General features: G+C 38.3%; 1 non-coding gene across 1 annotated transcript; it reads left to right on the forward strand.

The window, feature by feature from the left end:
- Positions 1–10,416: 10,416 nt before the first annotated feature.
- Positions 10,417–10,523, forward strand: LOC141101914 (U6 spliceosomal RNA). The gene has a single exon (XR_012235049.1). It is a non-coding gene; the product is annotated as a U6 spliceosomal RNA (small nuclear RNA).
- Positions 10,524–27,657: the final 17,134 nt, after the last annotated feature.

Consider the following 27,657-nt stretch of genomic DNA (forward strand, 5'->3'; position numbering starts at 1 on the left):
TGCAATGATATGAAGTAGGGTGGGGGCCATCTTCCCCTCACTCGTCTCCATGTCAGGCCACAGGAAGAATCCGATCTCCTCCACCGCTGCCGACGGCTCTGGTAAGCGGCGGAGGGCACCGGATCGCAGCTGGAGGGGTCCCTTCTCCTGCCGCTGATAAAAGTGATCTTGCGGTGAATCCGCCACAGAGACCACTTTTATCTGAAACCAGACCGCTCACTGAAGAAGAGGATACCGGGGTTATGGCAGCTAGCTACTACCATAGCAATAATATTCTCCTTTAAACAGCCAACGTATAACGATGGTGGGCGGTCCAGAAGTGGTAAAAGATCATGTGCGTGTAAAGGCAGGCGTCACAATACTTTTGGTAATATAATGTATATATAACCCTTAATGTTTCACAATCCCATCCATGGCATAAATAGAGAAAAGATGTAGCTTCTCCAAAACCAGATCGTGAATCTAGGTCTGTCTGATGTATATCACTTGCAAACTATTCATAATGTATGTTGTATTATCAATCCAAAAGAGCTATGGAGGGATGATGATATCTAATCGTTTTTCGTTATATTGCTTCATCGGGAGACGGGATATTCAATGAGATGTCCTGTAAGGCAATGATTCTCAATCCTGTCCTCAAGTACCCCAACAGGCCATGTTTGCAGATTTTTCTTTATCTTGCACAGCTGCTTTAAAACAGACTCAATGGCTTGGTATTTTGGACAGCTTTTTTGTCTAAGAGAAATTCCCAAAACATGGTCTGTTGGGGGTACTTGATAGGGTTGAGAACCACTGCTGTAAGGTACTACACAGAGACTGCCAAGTGGCAGAAATATCAAATCTGACCAATAATGGTGCAAATCCTAAGAATATTATTGGGGCTACTACGGCAAACTTCTAAGAATACTAGCCACTTGGCTGCATTTAGCTCCAATACTTTCTAAGCTACTTCTGTGGTTTTACTAAAGGCAAATAGGCTGTTCATTTTGCAGGGGAATTTTCACTTTGTAAGGAAATGTTCTCTTAGCTTAGTGAATGAGGCAAAGCTTTGCTGACTTCTGTCATCTAATTACATGCATGCAAGAATCCTGTTTTCTTATTTTCCTTGCATGCATTTGGTTATTTTTTGCAAATCGGATTTTCATCGCATTCACTAAGCTAAATCAACCAAAAAGACTCAAAACATGCCAAGATATTAGAAAGTCAAAGTGAGCTCAGAACTTCTAATCTGGATACTTGTTCCATTATTGAAGCCATTTGATCAGCATGACAGCCAGTCAACTTTCATCTGTAGGACGGTTTAGCAATGACAGGAGTGGTAAGCAATGACAGCCATTTCAATGACAGGTTTCCTTTAACTGTAATATACAAATACTAAAATATATTACAAATACTGTCATTTACGCTGTTGTTATTCATTATGTGAAAAACAATGTCTCTTTAAGGATGAATAAAGTATTCAATTTAATTGCTAAAATTAAAGCATTTATCATTTTTAAAGTCAAATGGTGTCACATTATCATCCTACACTTAGTAGAAAATGTAGCTATCTTGCAGGTTTCCGCTAAAAAAAAAACGCATAGTTAAAATCAATTCATTTGTATAGTATAAACTTTCTTCATTCAGTACTAATAACTAGAATAATTACAATGTATTACAAGCTCCAAACTGCTGCCTTGGACATTCCTGCACATAGCAGATAGCTTGGCGCCTTTTTTACAACTAGGCCTGTTAAGATTTAATAGACACAAACTTTCATTAGGGAGCCGTTGGTGCAATTAACATCCAGAAGGTTTCATCATGTACAGTCACTCGGCTAACTAAAAGAATTTTATTGCTTTTTCATTGTTGTGTTAAATGCCATTATTGAGATGGACATGAAGAATCTGATTTGGGTAAAAGTGTAACTTAAACTACAAACTGCTCTTTGTGTAGTATGGCTAGAATAGACCTGATTTGATCCATCTTTCCAGCATAACCATGGATATGTTCAACTATTTAAATGCATAATATGTGAAACGACTATAGAACACTATGACATGGTATAATTAGGAGATATAAAACCATTCACACATTTTATCAAGAAGGCCATATAAGATACAACATTTATACATTTATTGAATAAGATCATTAAGAGCTAGTTCACACCAGAATCACACAGGAACACGGTCAGGATTCTTGTGTAATTCTTGTGTGTTCCCCTGCAGTACAATTTGGCAGGCCATTAATTTGAATGGGCTGCAAATTGCACTGGACTGCACAAAAAGTAATGCATGCTCCACTTTTGAAGAGTTCTAGTGTGAACCGGCCTTTAGTGCATTTTTTTTTACCACGTTTCTTTATTCAAGATTTTTGCATCTATAAACATATACAACAAATACAAACAATAAATAACTCCAGTACCTAACACACAATATACATCCTTCTCTTATCATCATCCAAAATACGTTGTACCAATATCATAAACTAAAGCCAGTCATACATTATTTGTCACCAAACTAGTTGTCTAAAACCTGAAGACATTTGTTCAGAGCCCCCCGCATTGAAAAAAAAAAACTATTCCAGTTTTAGATTAAGACTGCCTGTGAATATCCACTCTCTTATGTGAATGTGGTAAAGACAACTTTTGTGAAATTAATTTCTTAGCAAGAAGCATCGTTCTAAGCCTCAAAGGTTAAAATATAACTTTTTTTTTCATTTTGGATAGAGTAAGGGAGTGTATAACCCCTGTCAGATTTTTTTTTTTTTTTTGCTCTCTTTGTCCTATTGGTGAGATTTCCATTTACTTTCTGTCCTAAAGCCATGACAGGAAGTGAGAGGAAATCCCTGCAAATGAAGGGAATCCCTTAGGGACCCCCAGGTCACCATAACGAGTGTCCCTATTGGAAGATTTTCCCTCTTACTTTTTGGGGACAACCCAAAATTTTGGATTTTTTTTGTTTAATTTTCAATGATATTGGTAAACAGGACAAACAAAGAGGGTGAATTTCCCCAATGGGACACTAATGGTGAAAAAAAATCTGACCCGGGCTATAAGCCTTCCTTACTCTATCCAAAATGAAAAAAAAAAAATGCCTTTAGTTTTATTTTAACTTGACCTTCTGGATCATCTAGAATATACTGATAAGGACTACAATATTTGCTTTTAAAATAATATGAATATGGTGTACAACACCTCTTCAATATCATACCAACTTGGGACATCTCCAGAGAAGATGATTAATATCCCCCTGTGCCTGACCACAATAAGTATGGCCAGAATCTTCCTGCAGACCTGCTCTGTGAAGTAAATAAGGAGTTATATTTTTCCCATGGACTATAAATAACTATGTTAATATTTCAGAGGTATATATTGAGGAAACCCCCCATTATACCTCTAACAACCCATCTTCTGGTATATCCCTAATGTCTCAAGATCATTGCTCTCTTCCTTTTAGAGGATACTTAACCAAATATTTATGAATTAGACCATTATACACCAAGGCAATAACACCCTTTGTGTGTGATCAGTCACTCATATATCCTCTATTATTAGTATCTTGCAATGTCTTGTAATGTAACACAAAAGTAATTTCCGCTTGAGACCTAATTGCATGGCACAATTGCAGATATTGGTAAAAAAATTACCTTGGCATAGATTCTTCTTGCAACTGCTGAGATGACTTTACTGAACCATTATGATACAATTGAGTAAATCACATAACGTCCCTGTTTCCATATAGTGATGAATACCTCCAACTTTGCCACTTTTTTATAAAACAAATTTATCCAAATAAGTGAAAAAGAGGTAAATCCCTTTATCCCCAATATTGTATATCGTTTCATTATCCAAATTTTATCTATCAATTGGACGATTGATCTATCATTTGGAGGTACCCTTCCCTATCTAAAGAAATGCCCTTTTTACAAGGCCTCCATAGAGTCCAAAGCCTCCATACAAAAGCTTAACAGGGGGATAACCAAACAATTTGTTTTCCTAACTGCCCCTTTGACTTTTTCCTTGTCAAAAGAAGTTTATTGAGTATACAATGTTATAAAGATACATAAAGTAAGTTTACAAAGATCTATAAAGTAAGCTCATTGTTTTACAGTAGGGTTTATATAGGTAAATATCATGAAATTTCAAATATTAAACATTGGGTTCACGTAAACCTAAATTAAAGATATATATCATTTCCTTAGTTACTTTTGTAGGTATTTCAATGATTTATACCTACTATACATATTGTTTACAAGTAGAGTGTATATAGGTCAAATACATTCTGATAATGAGCTTTAATCGTAAGGTGGAGAAAAGGAAAGAGAAAGAAGAAAAAGGGTTGAAAGGTAGAGGTATGGTCCACAAGGTTGTCCCGCTCGTCAGTTTATTATTCTTTTTAGTTCTCTTTGAAGCCTTAGAATGGGTGTCTCTGTAAGTCATTTAATCTGTTACCATGGCAACAGGACAGAGTCATTGAAGTTTGACAGGAACTGTTGTTTTATCCAAGGATGCCAAAGTTTTTCAAATTTTGGAATTTGATTTTGATCGATGGCTACCATCTTAGCATGGGACATTGTATTATTCATTCTGTGAATTGTTTCTGCTAGTACCAATGTAGGAGATTTCCATGTCTTGGCCACTGTTTGTTTTGCAGCCGTTATTAGTTGGATCATAAGTTTGAATTGAGAGAGTGTTAACCATTCCGGTTTTAGATTAAGTAAAGTTAAATATGGATCTGGTTGTATTATTTTTTTAAATATTTTAGATGCAATCACGAAGACTTCCTTCCAGAAGGTTTGGATTACTGGGCACGTCCACCATATGTGTAAATATGTGCCTATTTCTGGGCATCCTCGAAAACAAAGAGCTGAGGTATTAGGTGAATATTTTGCCACTCTAGCGGGTACAAGGTACCAGCAAGTTAGGACTTTATAATTTGTCTCCAGTGCTAAGATGTTGGGTGAAGATGACTTAGATGTGAGCCATATGTTAGACCAGTCCGTGTCTTCTAAAGTTCGTCCCAGGTCCTCCTCCCACCTCTGAACGTAAGAGGGTCTATTAAGATTTGCTACTCCATATAATTGATTATAAAGTGATGAAATTGTACCTTTAGCAAATGGATCTTTTGTACAGATTGATTCAAAAATGAATAATTGGGATAATGGTGTATCCCCCTTTAGGAATGGTGTATAGAAATTTTTGATTTGGAGATATCTAAATATCTCAGAGTTTGGTAGATCATATTTTTCTCTAAGCGATGGGAATGAAAGGAATGATTTAGATGCTATGAAGTCATTTAGTGTCTGAATGCCTGATGTTGTCCAAGCTTTAAAAGAATTTGGGTAGATCCATGCCGGATAAAAGGCCGGATTTCTGATAAAGAAAGGAGAGGATTGTGTGGAGATTGTAACTGATATTTGGTTTTTAGTTTATCCCAGAGAGATAAGAAGTGTTTGGTTATGGGATTATGAATTTTAAAGCGGTCTTTAGGATCAAGCCATAATAAATTTGATATTAATAGAGGGTCATTTTCTGAAGCCTCTATAAATACCCATAATGGGATTTCCTGTTTTGCATGGTATTTGGACAGACTGGCCAAATGTGCTGCTCTGTAGTAGTTAGTAAAATTAGGGTATCCCAGGCCTCCTTTATTTTTGGGAAGATGTAGTGTGTGTATAGGTATACGTGGTTTAGAAGAGCCCCATATAAACGAAGTTGCTCTTTTTTGTACTATTCTCAAAAAATAGGAAGGACTCTGAATAGATAAAGCAATTTGGGTAAAATAGTCATTTTGATTGCATTAATCTTCCCTATCCAGGATAAAGGAAGTTGCGACCATTGTTTTATTAGATTTGTGATCTGTCTTAATACAGGAGGATAATTGGTTGAGAATAAGTCAGAATGAGATGCTGTTAAATGAATTCCAAGATATGGGATTGATTTTTCTGCCCATGTGAATGGGAGTGCAGCCCTAGGCGGGATCAATTCCATGTTTGTGAGTGAAATATTAAGCACTAGGCATTTCTTAGGATTAATCATAAGGCCGGATAGGGCTGCAAATTCATCAAGAGCTGGAATTAAGTTAGGACCAGAGACCTGTGGTGATGATAGAAAAAGTAATATATCGTCTGCAAATATACATAATTTGTGTGTAATACCTCCTACTTCAATGCCAGTTATAGTTTGGTTTGTTCTGATGTATTGGGCCATGGGTTCGAGTATAAGGGCAAATAATAAGGGAGATAATGGGCAACCCTGTCGGGTACCTCTTTCGATATTAAAGGCTTCAGATTTGTATCCAGCATATTTTATATAGGCTTTGGGTTTATTATATAATGCTTTGATCCATGTTAAAAAGTGGGGTCCAAAACCCCATTTTTGTAATGAATATTGCATATATTGCCAGGATACTGTGTCAAATGCCCTCTTAATATCGAGAGATAGAAAACATAAAGGGATTTTCCGTTTTTTAGCAATATGTGCCAATAACACTGCCCTGCGTATATTATCGCCTGCCTGTCTATTTGGCATGAAGCCTACTTGATCTCTATGTATTAATTTTCCTATAATGCTATTGAGGCGTTTTGCTATTATTTTTGCTAATAATTTAATATCGAGGTTTAACAGAGAGATAGGCCGATAATTCACACAGGAAGTATCATCAGAAAGGGGTTTTGGGATCATACAAACAATTGCCATTAGTGTTTCTTGCCGAAAAGAATGTCCATCTAGAAGTTTGTTAAAAGTTTCAGTGAGAATGGGAGAGAGTATTTCTGAGAATGTTTTATAGTATAAAGCCGAGTAGCCGTCTGGGCCTGGTCTTTTGTTAAGTTTTAGGTCTTTTATGGCGTTAGCAACTTCATCTATAGTTATAGGCTCATCCAAACTGCTTTTTTGATTCTGAGATAACTCAGGTAAGTTTATTTTTGAGAAGAAGGATTCAGCCTCTGTAGGATTAAATTCATTGTTTGTCTTGTATAAAGTTGCGAGATGTGAGTGAAATTTATGGACTATTTTAACTGGATTACAAGTGTAAACATTTTTTGATAATTTTAAACGTATTGGTTTGAAAGATTTGTTAGTTGAATTTAATGCCCGAGCCAAATATGTACCTGGTTTGTTTGTATTCATGTAGAAATTGTGTTTGGAGCGTTTGAGGGATTTATCAACTGACTCAGTGAGAAATAGATCGTATTCCAATCTAGATTTTTCCAGATGAGATTTTGTACTCTGAGATGGATTATCTTGAAATGATATGTAGGCTGCATTAAAATTGAGTTCTAGTTTTTTTGCTAGATTTTTGCGTTCCCGTTTAAATAGTGCCATTTGTCTTTGTATTGTACCACGCAAGACAGGCTTATGAGCTTCCCACAGTGTTATTGGGGAGATGTCTGTTGTATTATTAATTGATATGTATTCCTTTAAAGCTTGTTCAATGGCCATCTGATGTAGTGGGTGTTTGAGCATTATGTCCGGTAAGTACCACGTTGGGTCATGCGCTTTTGGTATGGCTGAGGCTATAGTAGTGTATACTGCATTATGGTCAGACCACGGAATCTGAATTATATCTGATGCAATAATTTCTGGTATCATTCCTGTTGTTAGAAAAATATGATCTATTCTGGTGAAGGTTTGATGAGGGTGCGAGAAATAAGTGAATTTCTTTTTCATTGGGTTACTTTCTCTCCATGAATCTACCAGATTGTATTTGGAAAGAAGTTGAGAAAAAGGTAATCTAGAGGTTATTTTGGATGGTGTAAAGGTGATTTATCTAGAAATGGGAGGAGGACCTGGTTCGAATCCCCACACATTATCACTGTTCCTATTTTGTGTGTATTAATCACTTGTAATATATGTGAGAGGAATGGTGTAGGTTGTTTGTTAGGAGCGTAGTAGGAAATCACCATGATTGCTGTATCCATTATATAACCCATGAGTATCAGGTATCTACCTTCTGGGTCTTTAATTTCTGATGATAAGGTGAATGGTGTGGATCGGTGAAATGCAATTAGAGTTCCCCTTTGCTTGGTACAGGCAGAAGCCATGTAAATTTGTTTATAAAAAGGAGAAATATATTTTGGAGTAGAATCTTTGGTGAAGTGTGTTTCTTGGAGGCATACTATGTGAGCCTTCTTGTTATGGAAAGTACGGAAGGCTTTGGTCCTTTTTTGAGGGACATTTATTCCCTGAACATTCAGGGAAAGTATATTCAGTGGTGCCATGGCAACAGATCAAATAGTTTTGACTAACTTTTTGTTATGCAGAGCTGACTGCGCAGATCAACCTGTGTGGACTGAAGAGATGAATAGATAGAAAAGAAACCAGTGAATTCTGGAGTAAAAAGTAAACAAAAAACATATGAGATTAGATGATACATTGTATAAATTATTTTTTGCAAGTAATCACAATTTACCCGTGAAAGAGAATAAATATCTCTCTCAGGGGAATAAGTGCCTTTGTCACACTCCCACATAATATGGTTGGGAGAATGAGGAGGGCTAATGGGGGTACATGGATCTTCCGCTTACAGGAGAGAAGTGCTATGTCAAAAGACATCAAAATGATGTTTCATTAATTGGAGTGCAGAATATAGTTTTTGTTGAAATTATTTATTCCAGGGTGGTTGTATATGGTTAGTTTTGCCCTAGGCTAAATAATTCAGTTAGAAAGGTACTGTTAATAACTTTGGTATTGATGAAGATAGTTTGAATTATTTTGGGATTTTAACCCTTTTAGAGTAAACAATTACATATTTTATTCATATGTAACTGTTTAGATATGTTAACTCATAAAATTGAGGTTGTTTTGCTTCAGATTAGAATAAACAAAAACATAATTCTAGGAACTAGTTAGGTAATAATATATTTGTTTTAAGAAAAGAAAGAAAAAGCTTCCATTACTTCTGAATTATTGAACATATTTGTCCTAAAAAGTAATAAATCTATTGTTATTACCTGATAATATATAACTGAACAAGAATTTCCTTATTTCACTTATATATTCTAAGGCTATATGAATCAGAAGTAATAAGAAATATAACTGGAATGTAACATGATCCCACACAGTGTGTGACTATCAGAATGCAGTTACATTCAGTTATAAATATAGGTTTTTTATAGAGAACCATCTCTTAGTATAATAAATGATGAGATATCAGGAATTAGGATGTCAGTCCATTGAATCTTCTTGGTCCATGGATGATGTGGCATAACGGCCTCTTTTGTGAGAATGATGATTCCCATTTTGTTCTGAAATTTTCTGGGTGCTGCCTGAAGGTGAAGATGATGCCATTCTTCTGCGTATGGGAGAGTTGCTGCTTGTGGGTTCTGTCAGATTTAATTTTAAAAGGGTTTGTTGTAGTTCATCTGCTGATCTGCTTCTGTAAATTGTACCTTGGTAGTTAAATCTGACTGAAAAGGGGAAGCCCCATTGATACATAATGTTGTGGCGTTGCAGTTCCATTAGTTGGGGTTTCATGGATCGTCTTTTAGTAATAGTAAGTTGGGATAGGTCAGCAAAAATTTGATAATTGTGTCCTTGAAAATTAAGTTCCTTTTTTTCTCTTGCAGCAATTAGTATTTGTTCTTTCGTTCTGTAACAATGAAATTTTGTGATTATATCACGTGGGGGTCCATCTTTCTTTTTGGCTGTGAGGGCTCTGTGTACTCTGTCCAGTTCTAAACGTTCAATAGGGATATCTGGCTTTAGTTCTTGTAATAGAGCAGTAATAGTAGATTGCAGGTCTGTCACAGATTCAGGTATTCCCCTTATGCGCAAGTTTGAACGTCTGGCTCTATTTTCGTAATCTTCGAGCTTAGTTTGAAGTATTAAATTCCCTTTTTTTAATTGTTCCAATTCTGTTATATTTTCTTGGGTTGTAATTTCAATTTCATCCATTTTTATTTCTAAGGCTGCGGTGCGGTTTCCCAGCTCTCTTATTTCTTTGGTTAGGCTTTTTGTTATTTGGTCTGAGGTTTGTTTTAAAGCCTTATGAAGCATCTTTTCAAATTGTAATAATATTACTGGGGATACTGAGGAGGCTTGTGGAGAAGTTTGTGAGAGGATTTGTTCTGTATCTGACTCAAATGGAGAGTCTTGCTGTGACATTTTCTGTCTGTGAGAGCGCCCTGATGCTGTATCTTGTGAGGTGACTGGAGCTGCTTCAGCTGCAGTGAGTGCCTGTGAGCTCTTTGTGAGGTGATTTTTATTTCTGCCACGGTTTCCTCCCAGTACCATATTTCCTGCCCAAACTTTCACAGTTTGTTCCCTGGGGCAAAAAGGTTCAAATGGATACCTTTTGAGCCTGCAGGCTCCGCTTTGTCCTTCTCTTCTCTCCTCAGCGGTGTGGAGCTCTAACAATGCATGTCTGCTCCGCTAGGCTCCGCCTCCTGCCCCCCGCCCCTTTGACTTTTTGACAGCAAAAAAAAAGTACACCTGTCCTTGCTTCGGCAGGATATACACTAACATTGGAACAATACAGAGAAGATTAGCATGGCCCCTGCTCAAGGATGACACACAAATTCATGAAGCATTCCATATATATAAAAAAAAGTACACCCAACAATTATAATAATATATTGGATATTGATAACAACTTTATTTGTACAACAATGTAAACAATGCATATCTTAAAATGTAGGCTCTAGTGTACCAGCAACATTTATATTGTACAACATGATAACCTTTTATATGGCGTGTATACATAGCAGTTTACAGATTAATTTCTTTATAATAAATCCCACCCAAAGTCACTCCTATGCGTTTCAGTTATACTGGTCACAATCTCCATCAGGAGAATCAGGGATATCTGGATAAGTAGAAACATATGATATTAAACTATTATCAAATTCATTACAATGCATGTTATACATTTCTAATGTATAAAGCAAATACTTTTAAAACATGGAAGTGTCAAACATAAACCAGAGCAGTTAAAAACCAAGCATCTTTCTTCGGATATACTGGCCACAACTTGGGCAGGGACACTCAGACTGGAGCTTACAAGAGGTCACATGAATGGATTGCAATTGAGTATGGAAAAGCCATGCACCCAACCACTATATAGGCATAAAGATCCAAAACACAAGTGCCAGAATATAAAAGAGAGGGGGAGGTCATTAAGGACAATGGACACACCTGTGCTGGGTATATACAGTATCTCACAAAAGTGAGTACACCCCTCACATTTTTGTAAATATTTTATTATATCTTTTCATGTGACAACACTGAAGAAATGACACTTTGCTACAATGTAAAGTAGTGAGTGTATAGCTTGTATAACTGTAAATTTGCTGTCCCCTCAAAATAACTCAACACACAGCCATTAATATCTAAACTGCTGGCAACAAAAGTGAGTACACCCCTAAGTGAAAATGTCCAAATTGGGCCCAAAGTGTCAATATTTTGTGTGGTCTCCATTATTTTCCAGCACTGCCTTAACCCTCTTGAGCATGGAGATCACCAGAGCTTTACAAGTTGCCACTAAAGTCTTCTTCCACTCCTCCATGATGACATCATGGAGCTGGTGGATGTTAGAGACCTTGCACTCCTCCACCTGCCATTTGAGGATGCCCCACAGATGCTCAATAGGGTTTAGGTCTGGAGACATGTTTGGCCAGTCCATCATCTTTACCCTCAGCTTCTTTAGCAAGGCAGTGATCATCTTGGAGGTGTGTTTGGGGTCATTATCCTGTTGGAATACTGCCCTGCGGCCCAGTCTCTGAAGGAAGGTGATCATGCTCTGCTTCAGTATGTCACGGTACATGTTGGCATTCATGGTTCCCTCAATGAACTGTAGCTCCCCAGTGCTGGCAGCACTCATGCAGCCCCAGACCATGACACTCCCACCACCATGCTTGACTGTAGGAAAGACACACTTGTCTTTGTATCCCTCAACTGGTTGCCACCATACACGCTTGACACCATCTGAACCAAATAAGTTTATCTTGGTCTCATCAGACCACAGTGTATAGTTCCAGTAATCCATGTCCTTAGTCTGATTGTCTTCAGCAAACTTTCTTGTGAATAATCTTTAGAAGAGGATTCCTGCAGTGTTATGCATATTGTCTGAGTACTGACGGGCTGACCCCCCCACCCCTTCAACCTCTGCAGAAATGCTGGCAGCACTCATACATCTATTTCCCAAAGACAACCTCTGGATATGACGCTAAGCACATGTACTCAATTTATTTGTCTGACCATAGTGAGGCCTGTTCTGAGTGGAACCTGTTCTGTTAAACCACTGTATGGTCTTGGCCACCATGCAGTAGCTCAGATTCAGGGTCTTGGCAATTTTCTTATAGCCTAGGCCATCTTTTTGTAGAGCAACAATTGTTTTTTTCAGTTCCTTAGAGAGTTCTTTGCCATGAGGTGCCATGTTGAACTTCCAGTAAACAGTATAAGAGAGAGAGAGAGCGATAACACCAAATTTAACACACCTGCTCCCCATTCACACCTGAAACCTTGTAACCCTAACGAATCACATGACACCGGGGAGGGAAATTGGCTAATTGGGCCCAATTTGGACATTTTCACTTAGGGGTGTACTCACTTTTGTTGCCAGCGGTTTAGACATTAATGGCTGTGTGTTGAGTTATTTTGAGGGGACAGCAAATTTACACTGTTATACAAGCTGTACACTCAATATTTTATATTGTAGCAAAGTGTAATTTTTTCAGTGTTGTCACATAAAAAGATATAATAAAAGATATAATAAAATGATAAAAAAAAAAATTTACAAAAATGTGAGGGTGTACTCACTTTTGTGAGATATATATCTGTATATATCTGACCCTGACCGTGAAAAAAGTATGAAGAAGGATAATCGATATCCCTGTATGTGTGGTACAATTTCAACACTTGTCCAATCATTATGCCAGCACCTACAAATTTTTTTTCAAATAAAGCACTGAGGACTCCATCATTAATCCATTCCATACTAGGAGTAGTGTTAAATAATAATATTAATTAAATAATCGCCTGCAATTTTGAACTACGCTGTAGCCCAGCATGGTCTCCTGTTACAATGAAGTATTCCAAAAGGATCCTTTAAGAGGTCCAGATTTAATTGTATGCACATATAGGTCTTACATGATAAGCTGGAATTGAAGGTGAACAAAATCAGTGTACTAATAAGGAAATGCCTAAATATATTGCAAAAAGGAACCCAATAGTTTCTTACCAAATATAGTTTCCTCCAACCTAGTGTGGTATGTAGAGTGGTCAGCCAGATAGAAAGTGCATTGCCCATCCCTAAATGCTGCTATATATGGACCTAAACTCTACCCCAATAAATTACATGAATTGCCTCAGGTGCGTGGGATACTCCATCTTTAGCCGCAACAGGTCACTTAGTGATTACAAACACCAAAGATGTTGCCTCCCATGTGGCCTCTTCGGCTTCCCGGGAGAGAGACGATGTTCTCCTGGCCACTACTGCTGTCCCTGCCACAACGACGTGGTGTGGTGTCGTCACATGCATGCACGACACTGACACCAATCCACTGCCCAGAAACATGTGATGTGATGCTGCCGGAGCGGGAGATCACCTCCCAGCCCCCAGTGGTCAAATCCGGCCATCAGAAGGAACCCAAAATGGACACCAAGGGGCAACAATGGGGGGGGTGGAGGAAGGTACTTCGCCCCCTGCCCACCCCCAGAAGCCCCAATCAGTGCATACCCACACCAGGACGGCAGTCCAAACTAGGAGAAAGAATCACCTGGAAAGGAATGCGCTATAAATTATACAAAATAATAACAAATTGTACATATTATTTCATTAAATGCCAGGAAAATTGTGTGTCCAAGCAACACACAAAAAAATATATAAATGTTTTACTTTTTGCCTTTTTTAAGCAGCAGTATGACTACCCAAGGAAATATAAAGGATAGAAATATCACAACCTAATTTTGAATTTAGAACAAATATTTCTGGATAGAAAAACACAGATTATTGGAAAAACAGCAAAGACTTATTAGTTTGTTTTACCCAAAGTAAACTCCTTTAAAACAGGCAAAATTAAATAGAATCATTAAGGCCAGGGGGAACTGTTGCCTGCAATCTAAAAATACAGCTCTGTTTTAACTGCAGGAGGATTTTGTTTCTATCGCCCCCTTGTGGCAGTATACAGTATCGACACGACTGAGGGTGATGCATTTAACTTTGGGAACCTGATAATTGTGTATACAGATTACCTACTTGAATGCTATACACATGTTTGTAAATGCATCGCCAGAATTCCTGTTTTGTTTTCCTAGCGTAGAATGCTCCACATTCAAAAGAAAAGGGATACACTACCCATTTAGTTTGGCAACTGGCAAAATGCTGTAACTCATGTTTTTCTGGGTAGTGTGACGGACCATAGAAAAAGACCCGCTTGGGTGCCTCTGCCAATATACAGCTTCCTCCACTCTGGAATCAAAAACCAGGTATTATAGCTGAGAATTGCACCCAAGAACTAGACGACACTAGCTTAGGTGCAAACTGGAACTGACTCTTTATTGTAAATTTACACAGAATATATATCACACAATTGAATGAAATGAAATTTGAGTCCTCTTTTTCACACAAATAGAGCTTTCTTTTGGTGGTATTTAACCACTTCAATACCGGGCACTTAGACACCTTCCCGCCCAGGCCAATTTTCAGCTTTCAGTGCTGTCGCAGTTTGAATGACAATTGCGCGGTCATGCTACACTGTACCCAAACAAATTTTTTTATCATTTTGTTCCCACAAATAGAGCTTTCTTTTGGTGGTATTTGATCACCTCTGTGGTTTTTATTTTTTGCGCAACAAATAAAAAAAGACAGAAAATTTCGGAAAAAAAACAAGTTTTTCTTTGTTTCTGTTAAAATTTTTTGTAAATAAGTAAGTTTTCTCCTTCAATGACGGGCACTGATATGGCTGCACTGACGGGCACTGATACGGCGGCACTGATGGGCACCGATGAGGTGGCACTGATGATGGGCACTGATAGGTGGCACTGATGGGCACTGATAGGTGGCACTGATGGGCACTGATAGGTGGCACTGGTATGCGGCACTGATGGGCACTCATAGGTGGCACCGATGGGCACTCATAGGCGGCACTGATGGGCACTCGTAGGTGGCATTGATTGGTACATATGGGTGGCACTGATGGGTACTTATGGGTGGCACTGATGTGTGGCACTGATGGGCACTGATAGGTGGGCACTGATGGGCACAGATGGGCTCTGACAGGTGGCACCGATGGGCAATGACAGGTGGCACCAATGGGCAATGACAGGTGGCACTCATAAAACATATTGGGGGCATTGCTGGAACATAATGGTGCCAATCAGTGCCCATTTGTGGGCACTGATTGGCACAGATTGGGCACATTGGGCACATGTGGATGGCCATGGGGTACATACCTGGCCATCCACATGTTGCCCCTTCCCTGGTGGTCCTAGTGGAGATCCCTGGTGGTCCAGTGTGGTGATCTGATGGGGGGCTGCGCTGATAAACAATCAGCGCAGATCCCCCCTGTCAGGAGAACCGCCGATAGGCTCTCCTCTACTCGCGTCTGTCAGATGCGAGTGAGGAAAAGCCGATTAACGGCTCTTCCCATTGACAGCGTGATCAGCCGTGATTGGACACTGCTGATCACGTGGTAAAGAGCCTCCGCCGGAGGCTGACACACCGCTCCACCGATCGCCGCGATGCGCGCCACCGGGGGCGCACGGCAGCATGTTATCCTGCTGGACGTCATATAACGCCCAGTCAGGATAACGGAACCACTTCCCGGATGTCAATCCGCTATAGGGCAGGCGGGAAGTGGTTAATCACTAGTGGGTTTTATATTGTTGTGCTATAAATAATAGAAGACTGAAAATTTGGTGAAAAATTGCCTTTTTCTTTGTTTCTGTCATAATATTTTGCAAATTAGTAATTTTTCTTCATACATTTTGGCCAAAATTTATACAGCTACATATCTTCAGTAAAAATAACCCTAATTAGTGTATATTAATTGGTTTTTGTGAAAGTTATAGAGTCTACAAGCTATGGTGCCAATCACTGAAAATTGACCACACCTGATCACACCCGATGTACCGAAGGCCTATCTCATTTCTTGAGACACTAACAAGCCAGGAAAGTATAAATACCCCCCAAATGACCCCTTTTTGGAAAGTAGACATCCCAAGGTATTTAGTAAGTCACATGGTGAGTTTTTTGAAGTTGTAATTTTTTCCCACAATTCTTTGAAAATTGAAGATTTGTGTTTTTTTTTTCTTTTACAAAATTGTCATATGAACAGGTTATTTCTCTCACACAGCATATGCATGCTTGCAACTATACACACCAAAACACATTCTGCTACTCCTCCTGAGTATGGCAATACAACATGTGTGAGACTTTTTCACAGCCTGGCCACATACAGAGGCCCAACATGCAAGGAGCACCGTGAAGTGTTCTAGGAACATAAATTACACATATAATTTCTTGACGACCTATCACACTTTTGAAGGCCCTGGAGCACTAGGACAATGGAAACACCGACAAAATGACCCCATTTTGAAAAGCAAACCCCCCCAATGTATAATCTGTGAGGCATAATGAGTCTTTTGAATGGTTCATTTTTTTTCCTGAAGTTTTTGAAAAATGTGGAAAAAAATTAAAATGAATTTTTTACCCACAAAGTTGTCCATTTTTAAGATATTTCCAACACATAGCATGTACATAGCAAAAATGACACCACAAAATACATTCTGCTACTCCTCCTTAGTATGGCAATACCACATGTGTGAGACTTTTACACAGCCTGGCCACATACAGAGGCCCGCCATTGAAGTAGCACCTTCAGGCGTTCTACAAGCATAAATTACACCTCTCATTTCTCAACCACCTATTACAATTTTGAAGGCCCTGGAGCACCAGGACAATGGAAACGCCCACAAAATTACCCATTTTAGAAAGCAGACACCCCAACATATAATATATGAGGCATAATGAGTCTTTTGAATGGTTCATTTTTTTCCAAAAGTTTTTGGAAAATGTGGAAAAAAATGAAAACGCATTTTTTTTACACAAAGTTGTCAATTTGTAAGATATTTCCAACACATAGCATGTACATAGCAAAAATGACACTCCAGAATACATTCTGCTACTCCTCCTGAGTATGGCGATACCACATTTGTGAGACTTTTACACAGCCTGGCCACATACAGAGGCCCACCATTGAAGTAGCATATTTAGGCGTTCTACAAGCATAAATTACCCATCTAATTTCTTGACAACCTATCATTTTTGAAGGCCCTTCATATTTCTAACACATAGCATATACATACCAAAAATTACACTCCAAAATAAATTCTATTGAGGAGAGAATTGGTCCAGGCAGCAGGCAGGGATGTAAATAATAATCAGTGTAGTGCTGTACACAAAAGAAAAATTAATAGATGATGATGTGAAAAATAACTAAGAAAATATTGTGCACAATCCCCAACGCTACCGGATAACCATTGAGTGAGATATCTTCAGCGAAGAGAAAATATAATGAATAAATCCAAAGAAAACAGTGTAGCATTAAACTAATGATGCAATAAAAAAATATATGATATAAACACACGTGGATTACTCATCTAAGGCTTATGCCATCATAAAATAAATAGTGAAGATCATCTAAGTGGTATTCCTCATTAATGTGAGTCCATACCCAAAGTGGTATATACAAGAGAAATTATTATGTGAGAAAAAAATAAAAAATAAAAAAATTATGAAAATAATAAAAAATTGTGAAGTAAAAGTTCAAAATTGTCCCAAATGGCAAGATATTGATTCCAAAGAAATCTAGAATAAGCTTATTGCGTGGTTCAGGTTTGCTTGATCCACCTCTCGTGCAGCCCACCACCGGATGGTAAAATGAAAGGCTTACCGGAAAGCCTGCGACCGCCCTTACTCAGGGGGGTCAAAACAGGCTTAGTAGTGGAAAAAGGATGGAATCTCTGTAGTCCCTCTCTCTTCTCCAGATGAGTAGTCCGCAGCAACGGGGACCCCAATGTGGAAGAAGGCTCCCTGGGATACGTTCGATACTCCTTCCCAAAAGGGCCAGGTACCAATGAGCCACAGGTCCCAAGGGAAAAATACAAAAGGAACTCCAATAGTGCAGATTGATAAAAGGGGGCTCAATTTATTAAACTAAAATACAATGGAAGCACTTACAGCAAAGTGACAATGAGAAAAGACTCTTGGCGGTTTAAAATCAGTTCGCACATGCGCGATGCGTATCAGCGTTGTGACCCTACGGCCATTTCATCACAACTGACGTCATCAGGGGTATGTGATTACGCACGCGCATGCGCATTATATAACTCAGCAGCGCTGCCTAAAGCGGCGCTATTGGTTAGCTCGGATTAAATTGGATGTTGTAATTGGTCAGTCTAAAGCCTCCAATCTATAGATAACACCTGATACAAAATGAGTCAATAGTTGAGACGTTGGCTAAACGTACACATAATAGAGAACTGACCACAATAGCGCCATCTAGTGGATATTTACAAGATTATTGAGCAAATAGACAATTAAATAAAAAGAATTCTGCAGTATACAGCACTTAGCAGCTAAAAAACATAGTTGAGAGAGGCAGGAGGCGGAGCCTAGCGGAGCAGACATGCATTGTTAGAGCTCCACACCGCTGAGGAGAGAAGAGAAGGACAAAGCGGAGCCTGCAGGCTCAAAAGGTATCCATTTGAACCTTTTTGCCCCAGGGAACAAACTGTGAAAGTTTGGGCAGGAAATATGGTACTGGGAGGAAACCGTGGCAGAAATAAAAATCACCTCACAAAGAGCTCACAGGCACTCACTGCAGCTGAAGCAGCTCCAGTCACCTCACAAGATACAGCATCAGGGCGCTCTCACAGACAGAAAATGTCACAGCAAGACTCTCCATTTGAGTCAGATACAGAACAAATCCTCTCACAAACTTCTCCACAAGCCTCCTCAGTATCCCCAGTAATATTATTACAATTTGAAAAGATGCTTCATAAGGCTTTAAAACAAACCTTAGACCAAATAACAAAAAGCCTAACCAAAGAAATAAGAGAGCTGGGAAACCGCACCGCAGCCTTAGAAATAAAAATGGATGAAATTGAAATTACAACCCAAGAAAATATAACAGAATTGGAACAATTAAAAAAAGAGAATTTAATACTTCAAACTAAGCTTGAAGATTACGAAAATAGAGCCAGACGTTCAAACTTGCGCATAAGGGGAATACCTGAAACTGTGACAGACCTGCAATCTACTATTACTGCTTTATTACAAGAACTAAAGCCAGATATCCCTATTGAACGTTTAGAACTGGACAGAGTACACAGAGCCCTCACAGCCAAAAAGAAAGATGGACCCCCACGTGATATAATCACAAAATTTCATTATTACAGAACGAAAGAACAAATACTAATTGCTGCAAGAGAAAAAAAGGAACTTAATTTTCAAGGACACAATTATCAAATTTTTGCTGACCTATCCCAACTTACTATTACTAAAAGACGATCAATGAAACCCCAACTAATGGAAATGCAACGCCACAACATTATGTATCAATGGGGCTTCCCCTTTTCAGTCAGATTTAACTACCAAGGTACAATTTACAGAAGCAGATCAGCAGATGAACTACAACAAACCCTTTTAAAATTAAATCTGACAGAACCCACAAGCAGCAACACTCCCACACGCAAAAGAATGGCGTCATCTTCACCTTCAGGCAGCACCCAGAAAATTTCAGAACAAAATGGGAATCGTCATTCTCACAAAAGAGGCCGTTATGCCACATCATCCATGGACCAAGAAGATTCAATGGACTGACATCCTAATTCCTGATATCTCTTCATTTATTATACTAAGAGATGGTTCTCTATAAAAAACCTATATTTATAACTGAATGTAACTGCATTCTGATAATCACACACTGTGTGGGATCATGTTACATTCCAGTTATATTTCTTATTACTTCTGATTCATATAGCCTTAGAATATATAAGTGAAATAAGGAAATTCTTGTTCAGTTATATATTATCAGGTAATAACAATAGATTTATTATTTTTTAGGACAAATATGTTCAATAATCCAGAAGTAATGGAAGCTTTTTCTTTCTTTTCTTAAAACAAATATATTATTACCTAACTAGTTCCTAGAATTATGTTTTTGTTTATTCTAATCTGAAGCAATACAACCTCAATTTTATGAGTTAACATATCTAAACAGTTACATATGAATAAAATATGTAATTGTTTACTCTAAAAGGGTTAAAATCCCAAAATAATTCAAACTATCTTCATCAATACCAAAGTTATTAACAGTACCTTTCTAACTGAATTATTTAGCCTAGGGCAAGACTAACCATATACAACCACCCTGGAATAAATAATTTCAACAAAAACTATATTCTGCACTCCAATTAATGAAACATCATTTTGATGTCTTTTGACATAGCACTTCTCTCCTGTAAGCGGAAGATCCGTGTACCCCCATTAGCCCTCCTCATTCTCCCAACCATATTATGTGGGAGTGTGACGAAGGCACTTATTTCCCTGAGAGAGATATTTATTCTCTTTCACGGGTAAATTGTGATTACTTGCAAAAAATAATTTATACAATGTATCATCTAATCTCATATGTTTTTTGTTTACTCTTTACTCCAGAATTCACTGGTTTCTTTTCTATCTATTCATCTCTTCAGTCCACACAGGTTGATCTGCGCAGTCAGCTCTGCATAACAAAAAGTAAGTCAAAACTATTTGATCTATTGCCATGGCACCACTGAATATACTTTCCCTGAATGTTCAGGGAATAAATGTCCCTCAAAAAAGGACCAAAGACTTCCGTACTTTCCATAACAAGAAGGCTCACATAGTATGCCTCCAAGAAACACACTTCACCAAAGATTCTACTCCAAAATATATTTCTCCTTTTTATCAACAAATTTACACGGCTTCTGCCTGTACCAAGCAAAGGGGAACTCTAATTGCATTTCACCGATCCACACCATTCACCTTATCATCAGAAATTAAAGACCCAGAAGGTAGATACCTGATACTCATGGGTTATATAATGGATACAGCAATCAGGGTGATTTCCTACTACGCTCCTAACAAACAACCTACACCATTCCTCTCACATATATTACAAGTGATTAATACACACAAAATAGGAACAGTGATAATGTGTGGGGATTCGAACCAGGTCCTCCTCCCATTTCTAGATAAATCACCTTTTACACCATCCAAAATAACCTCTAGATTACCTTTTTCTCAACTTCTTTCCAAATACAATCTGGTAGATTCATGGAGAGAAAGTAACCCAATGAAAAAGAAATTCACTTATTTCTCGCACCCTCATCAAACCTTCACCAGAATAGATCATATTTTTCTAACAATAGGAATGATACCAGAAATTATTGCATCAGATATAATTCCGATTCCGTGGTCTGACCATAATGCAGTATACACTACTATAGCCTCAGCCATACCAAAAGCGCATGACCCAACGTGGTACTTACCGGACATAATGCTCAAACACCCACTACATCAGATGGCCATTGAACAAGCTTTAAAGGAATACATTTCAATTAATAATACAACAGACATCTCCCCAATAACACTGTGGGAAGCTCATAAGCCTGTCTTGCGTGGTACAATACAAAGACAAATGGCACTATTTAAACGGGAACGCAAAAATCTAGCAAAAAAACTAGAACTCAATTTTAATGCAGCCTACATTGCATTTCAAGATAATCCATCTCAGAGTACAAAATCTCATCTGGAAAAATCTAGTTTGGAATACGATCTATTTCTCACTGAGTCAGTTGATAAATCCCTCAAACGCTCCAAACACAATTTCTACATGAATACAAACAAACCAGGTACATATTTGGCTCGGGCATTAAATTCAACTAACAAATCTTTCAAACCAATACGTTTGAAATTATCAAAAAATGTTTACACTTGTAATCCAGTTAAAATAGTCCATAAATTTCACTCACATCTCGCAACTTTATACAAGACAAACAATGAATTTAATCCTACAGAAGCTGAATCCTTCTTCTCAAAAATAACCTTACCTGAGTTATCTCAGAATCAAAAAAGCAGTTTGGATGAGCCTATAACTATAGATGAAGTTGCTAATGCCATAAAAGACCTAAAACTTAACAAAAGACCAGGCCCAGACGGCTACTCGGCTTTATACTATAAAACATTCTCAGAAATACTCTCTCCCATTCTCACTGAAACTTTTAATAAACTTCTAGATGGACATTCTTTTCGGCAAGAAACACTAAGGGCAATTGTTTGTATGATCCCAAAACCCCTTTCTGATGATACTTCCTGTGTGAATTATCGGCCTATCTCTCTGTTAAACCTCGATATTAAATTATTAGCAAAAATAATAGCAAAACGCCTCAGTAGCATTATAGGAAAATTAATACATAGAGATCAAGTAGGCTTCATGCCAAATAGACAGGCAGGCGATAATATATGCAGGGCAGTGTTATTGGCCCTTTATGTTTTCTATCTCTCGATATTAAGAGGGCATTTGACACAGTATCCTGGCAATATATGCAATATTCATTACAAAAATGGGGTTTTGGACCCCACTTTTTAACATGGATCAAAGCATTATATAATAAACCCAAAGCCTATATAAAATATGCTGGATACAAATCTGAAGCCTTTAATATCGAAAGAGGTACCCGACAGGGTTGCCCATTATCTCCCTTATTATTTGCCCTTATACTCGAACCCATGGCCCAATACATCAGAACAAACCAAACTATAACTGGCATTGACGTAGGAGGTATTACACACAAATTATGTATATTTGCAGACGATATATTACTTTTTCTATCATCACCACAGGTCTCTGGTCCTAACTTAATACCAGCTCTTGATGGATTTGCAGCCCTATCTGGCCTTATGATTAATCCTAAGAAATGCCTAGTGCTTAATATTTCACTCACAAACATGGAATTGATCCCGGCTAGGGCTGCACTCCCATTCACATGGGCAGAAAAATCAATCCCATATCTTGGAATTCATTTAACAGCATCTCATTCTGACTTATTCTCAACCAATTATCCTCCTGTATTAAGACAGTCACAAATCTAATAAAACAATGGTCGCAACTTCCTTTATCCTGGATAGGGAAGATTAATGCAATCAAAATGACTATTCTACCCAAATTGCTTTATCTATTCAGAGTCCTCCCTATTCCAATTCCTTCCTATTTTTTGAGAATAGTACAAAAAAGAGCAACTTCGTTTATATGGGGCTCTTCTAAACCACGTATACCTATACACACACTACATCTTCCCAAAAATAAAGGAGGCCTGGGATACCCTAATTTTACTAACTACTACAGAGCAGCACATTTGGCCAGTCTGTCCAAATACCATGCAAAACAGGAAATCCCATTATGGGTATTTATAGAGGCTTCAGAAAATGACCCTCTATTAATATCAAATTTATTATGGCTTGATCCTAAAGACCGCTTTAAAATTCATAATCCCATAACTAAATACTTCTTATCTCTCTGGGATAAACTAAAAACCAAATATCAGTTACAATCTCCACACAATCCTCTCCTTTCTTTTATCAGAAATCCGGCCTTTTATCCGGCATGGATCTACCCAAATTCTTTTAAAGCTTGGACAATCAGGCATTCAGACACTAAATGACTTCATAGCATCTAAATCATTCCTTTCATTCCCATCGCTTAGAGAAAAATATGATCTACCAAACTCTGAGATATTTAGATATCTCCAAATCAAAAATTTCTATACACCATTCCTAAAGGGGGATACACCATTATCCCAATTATCCATTTTTGAATCAATCTGTACAAAAGATCCATTTGCTAAAGGTACAATTTCATCACTTTATAATCAATTATATGGAGTAGCAAATCTTAATAGACCCTCTTACGTTCAGAGGTGGGAGGAGGACCTGGGACGAACTTTAGAAGACACGGACTGGTCTAACATATGGCTCACATCTAAGTCATCTTCACCCAACATCTTAGCACTGGAGACAAATTATAAAGTCCTAACTCGCTGGTACCTTGTACCCGCTAGAGTGGCAAAATATTCACCTAATACCTCAACTCTTTGTTTTCGAGGATGCCCAGAAATAGGCACATATTTACACATATGGTGGACGTGCCCAGTAATCCAAACCTTCTGGAAGGAAGTCTTCGTGATTGCATCTAAAATATTTAAAAAAATAATACAACCAGATCCATATTTAACTTTACTTAATCTAAAACCGGAATGGTTAACACTCTCTCAATTCCAACTTATGATCCAACTAATAACGGCTGCAAAACAAACAGTGGCCAAAGCATGGAAATCTCCTACATTGGTACTAGCAGAAACAATTCACAGAATGAATAATACAATGTCCCATGCTAAGATGGTAGCCATCGATCAAAATCAAATTCCAAAATTTGAAAAACTTTGGCATCCTTGGATAAAACAACAGTTCCTGTCAAACTTCAATGACTCTGTCCTGTTGCCATGGTAACAGATTAAATGACTTACAGAGACACCCATTCTAAGGCTTCAAAGAGAACTAAAAAGAATAATAAACTGACGAGCGGGACAACCTTGTGGACCATACCTCTACCTTTCAACCCTTTTTCTTCTTTCTCTTTCCTTTTCTCCACCTTACGATTAAAGCTCATTATCAGAATTTGACCTATATACACTCTACTTGTAAACAATATGTATAGTAGGTATAAATCATTGAAATACCTACAAAAGTAACTAAGGAAATGATATATATCTTTAATTTAGGTTTACGTGAACCCAATGTTTAATATTTGAAATTTCATGATATTTACCTATATAAACCCTACTGTAAAACAATGAGCTTACTTTATAGATCCTTGTAAACTTACTTTATGTATCTTTATAACATTGTATACTCAATAAACTTCTTTTGACAAGGAAAAAAAAAAAAAACATAGTTGAATTTGTAAACAACACCATGTCTACTCAATGTATATTAATTAATATATTGAAAAAAACAATGTTGATAATATAAATAAGACAAGCCAAGATCATAAAATTAAAAAAGTTAAAAATTAAAAAATTGGAGCTCAGATAAACTCCAAACTATAATAGTTAACAAAGCTCGGGGGTAGATAAAGTGTCATATCATATACCCTCCTCCCATACAATATGGCTCTCCCATTATGTCCCTTACAAATATGTCTATAATTGAATTCTTATCATGATCATAGGTAAAGGAACCATAAATTTGTCGCTAGACACCTAAAAAAGTATATAAATAAAATGATGTGGAAAGAGAACAAATGATCCAAGTAATAAAAAGGAAGGACCACAGAGAGGCAATCCCATGATTGAAGAAAGGACAAAATACCTCAAGCAGGACCTCAACTGTTATCAACAAAAACAGTAACCACGAATGGGACATCAACTGTTATTAATAACAGTTGATGTCCCATTCTATATTCAAGCCACCGGGGGCATGAGAACCCAAACGGTAGATCCAGTTGGTCTCGGATCTAGAGATGACCCTCTTACCATTACTGCCACGCCAGTGGGGAATGTATTTCTCTATGCCAATAAAGGTAGTGCCCGTTGGGTCTCGATTGTGCACAAGATCATAGTGTCTAGAAACACTGTGTTTGTCGAAGCCCTGCTTAATGTTGGTAATGTGTTCACCCAGCCTCACGTGCAACTTTCTAACGTTGCGTCCAACATATTCCAACCCGCCATGACACCTGAGGAGGTATACAACATTTGGTGGTGCATGTAATTAATGATTTAATGGGGTATGTTAAACCCGTATTGGCTGAAGTGAATTCCGTCAATCTCCTGTCCTTTAGTGTGTTGACCCTACACACTACACACCTTCTACATGGAGAAAATCCCTTAAGGTCCCCAAAAAAACTCAAGCGCACAGGTGGATCCGGGACATTAGGTGCCAACATGTGTCTAAAACTGGTGGCTCCCCTGAACAAAACCCGCGGTTTGTCCGACAGTAAGGGCCCAAGGATCCGGTCATTTTTAATAACTGGCCAATGTTTTTTTATGATCCTTTTTATGGCCCAATGTTGGCTTGAATAGGTGGTAATGAAAGCAAGTCCAAAATCCTCCCTATCTTCTGTTCGGGGAGGTTTGTCCATTAATAGGTCCCTCCGGTCCCTATTTCCTACCTCTGAGATTAACAAGTCTAGGGTCATTGAATCCTAGCCCTTACTCAGAAATCTAGATTTTAAGGTGGATGCTTCCCTGTGGAATTGTTCTAAGTTTGAACAATTCCGCCTCAATCTTAAAAATTGTCCTTTGGGAACAGCTGTTAACCAGGAACGATGGTGACAGGAATCAAGGGGGATGAAGCTGTTCCTGTCGGTTGGCTTGAAGAAGGTAGAGGTGGTAATCTTTCCGTTGACAATACTAATAACCAGATCCAAAAAATGGATCTGAGACGGACTAGCTTCATAACTAAGCACTATACCCCTGTTATTGTTATTGAGGCCCAAAAGGTAGGAATCAACCAATGCTGTGTCACCGTCCCATATGAATAGGACATCATCAGTAAATCTTTTCCACATGATAAGCTGCTCAGGCCTGTCATGTAGAACTTCATCTTCCTCCCACTTGGCCATGAAGAGGTTGGCCATGCTAGGGGCAAATTTAGCCCCCATGGCCACCCCTTCACCTGCAAATAGTGTGCACCATTGTGCCAAAAATGATTATGCTCCATCGAGAAGTCCAATAGCTCCATCACAAATTTACACTGTGTGATGGGGATATTGGAGTCTCGATAGAGGAAATGCCGCACCGCCTCATGTCCCAATTGGTGAGAGACCGAAGTATAGAGTGATGCGACATCAGCTGTCACCAGCTTATAAGTATCCTTCCATTCCACCTCACTTAAAATATTAAGGACATGTTTTGTGTCCTTAAGGAATGAGGGGGTGCCCATCACCAGTGGCTGAAGATATAAGTCAATGTATTTACCAACACGTGATGTAATAAAATCAATGCCACTGATGATGGGCCTTCCCGGGGGGTTCACTAAAGTTTTATGGACTTTAGGCAGAATATATATAACCGGTAACCGGGGGGCCAGGGGAACCAGATGTTCCTTTTCTTTTCTATTTAGGATCCCCATGTCATACCCTTTTTCTATTAGTGCACTCAGTTCGCGTTTATACGCGTGTCCGTATCCGATAGGATTCTATCCATTTCATTGGCATAAGAATCTTTATCAAGAATGACAATAGCCCCGCCTTTATCCGCGGGGCGTATAATTATGTCTTTCCTGTTACATAATGTCTCTAGCCCTACTCTGATATTCTGCTGATCTCACACCGACCTTAATTTTAACTTAGTCAAATCACTCAGAACCAAGTCACGAAAGATGCTGATGTTGGGTGCTCTATTGCCAGGCGGATTGAACAGCGAAGCGTTAGACAAGCCAGAGTGGACCACCACAGATGCTTCTCTGGTTAATTGTCTGGATGAGTTACTCATAATGTACCTTTTAATGTTAAGTTTACGTGTGTACTTTTGTACGTCAATAAATGTTTGAAACTTGTTAAGATTACGGGGTGGAACAAATTTCAAACCTTTATTAAGGGTGGCGAGCTCTTCCGTTGAGAGCTCCTTGGTGCTCAAATTAATAATACCGT

This window comes from Aquarana catesbeiana, linkage group LG06, assembly GCF_042186555.1.
Source record: "Aquarana catesbeiana isolate 2022-GZ linkage group LG06, ASM4218655v1, whole genome shotgun sequence".
Lineage (NCBI taxonomy): Eukaryota > Metazoa > Chordata > Amphibia > Anura > Ranidae > Aquarana > Aquarana catesbeiana.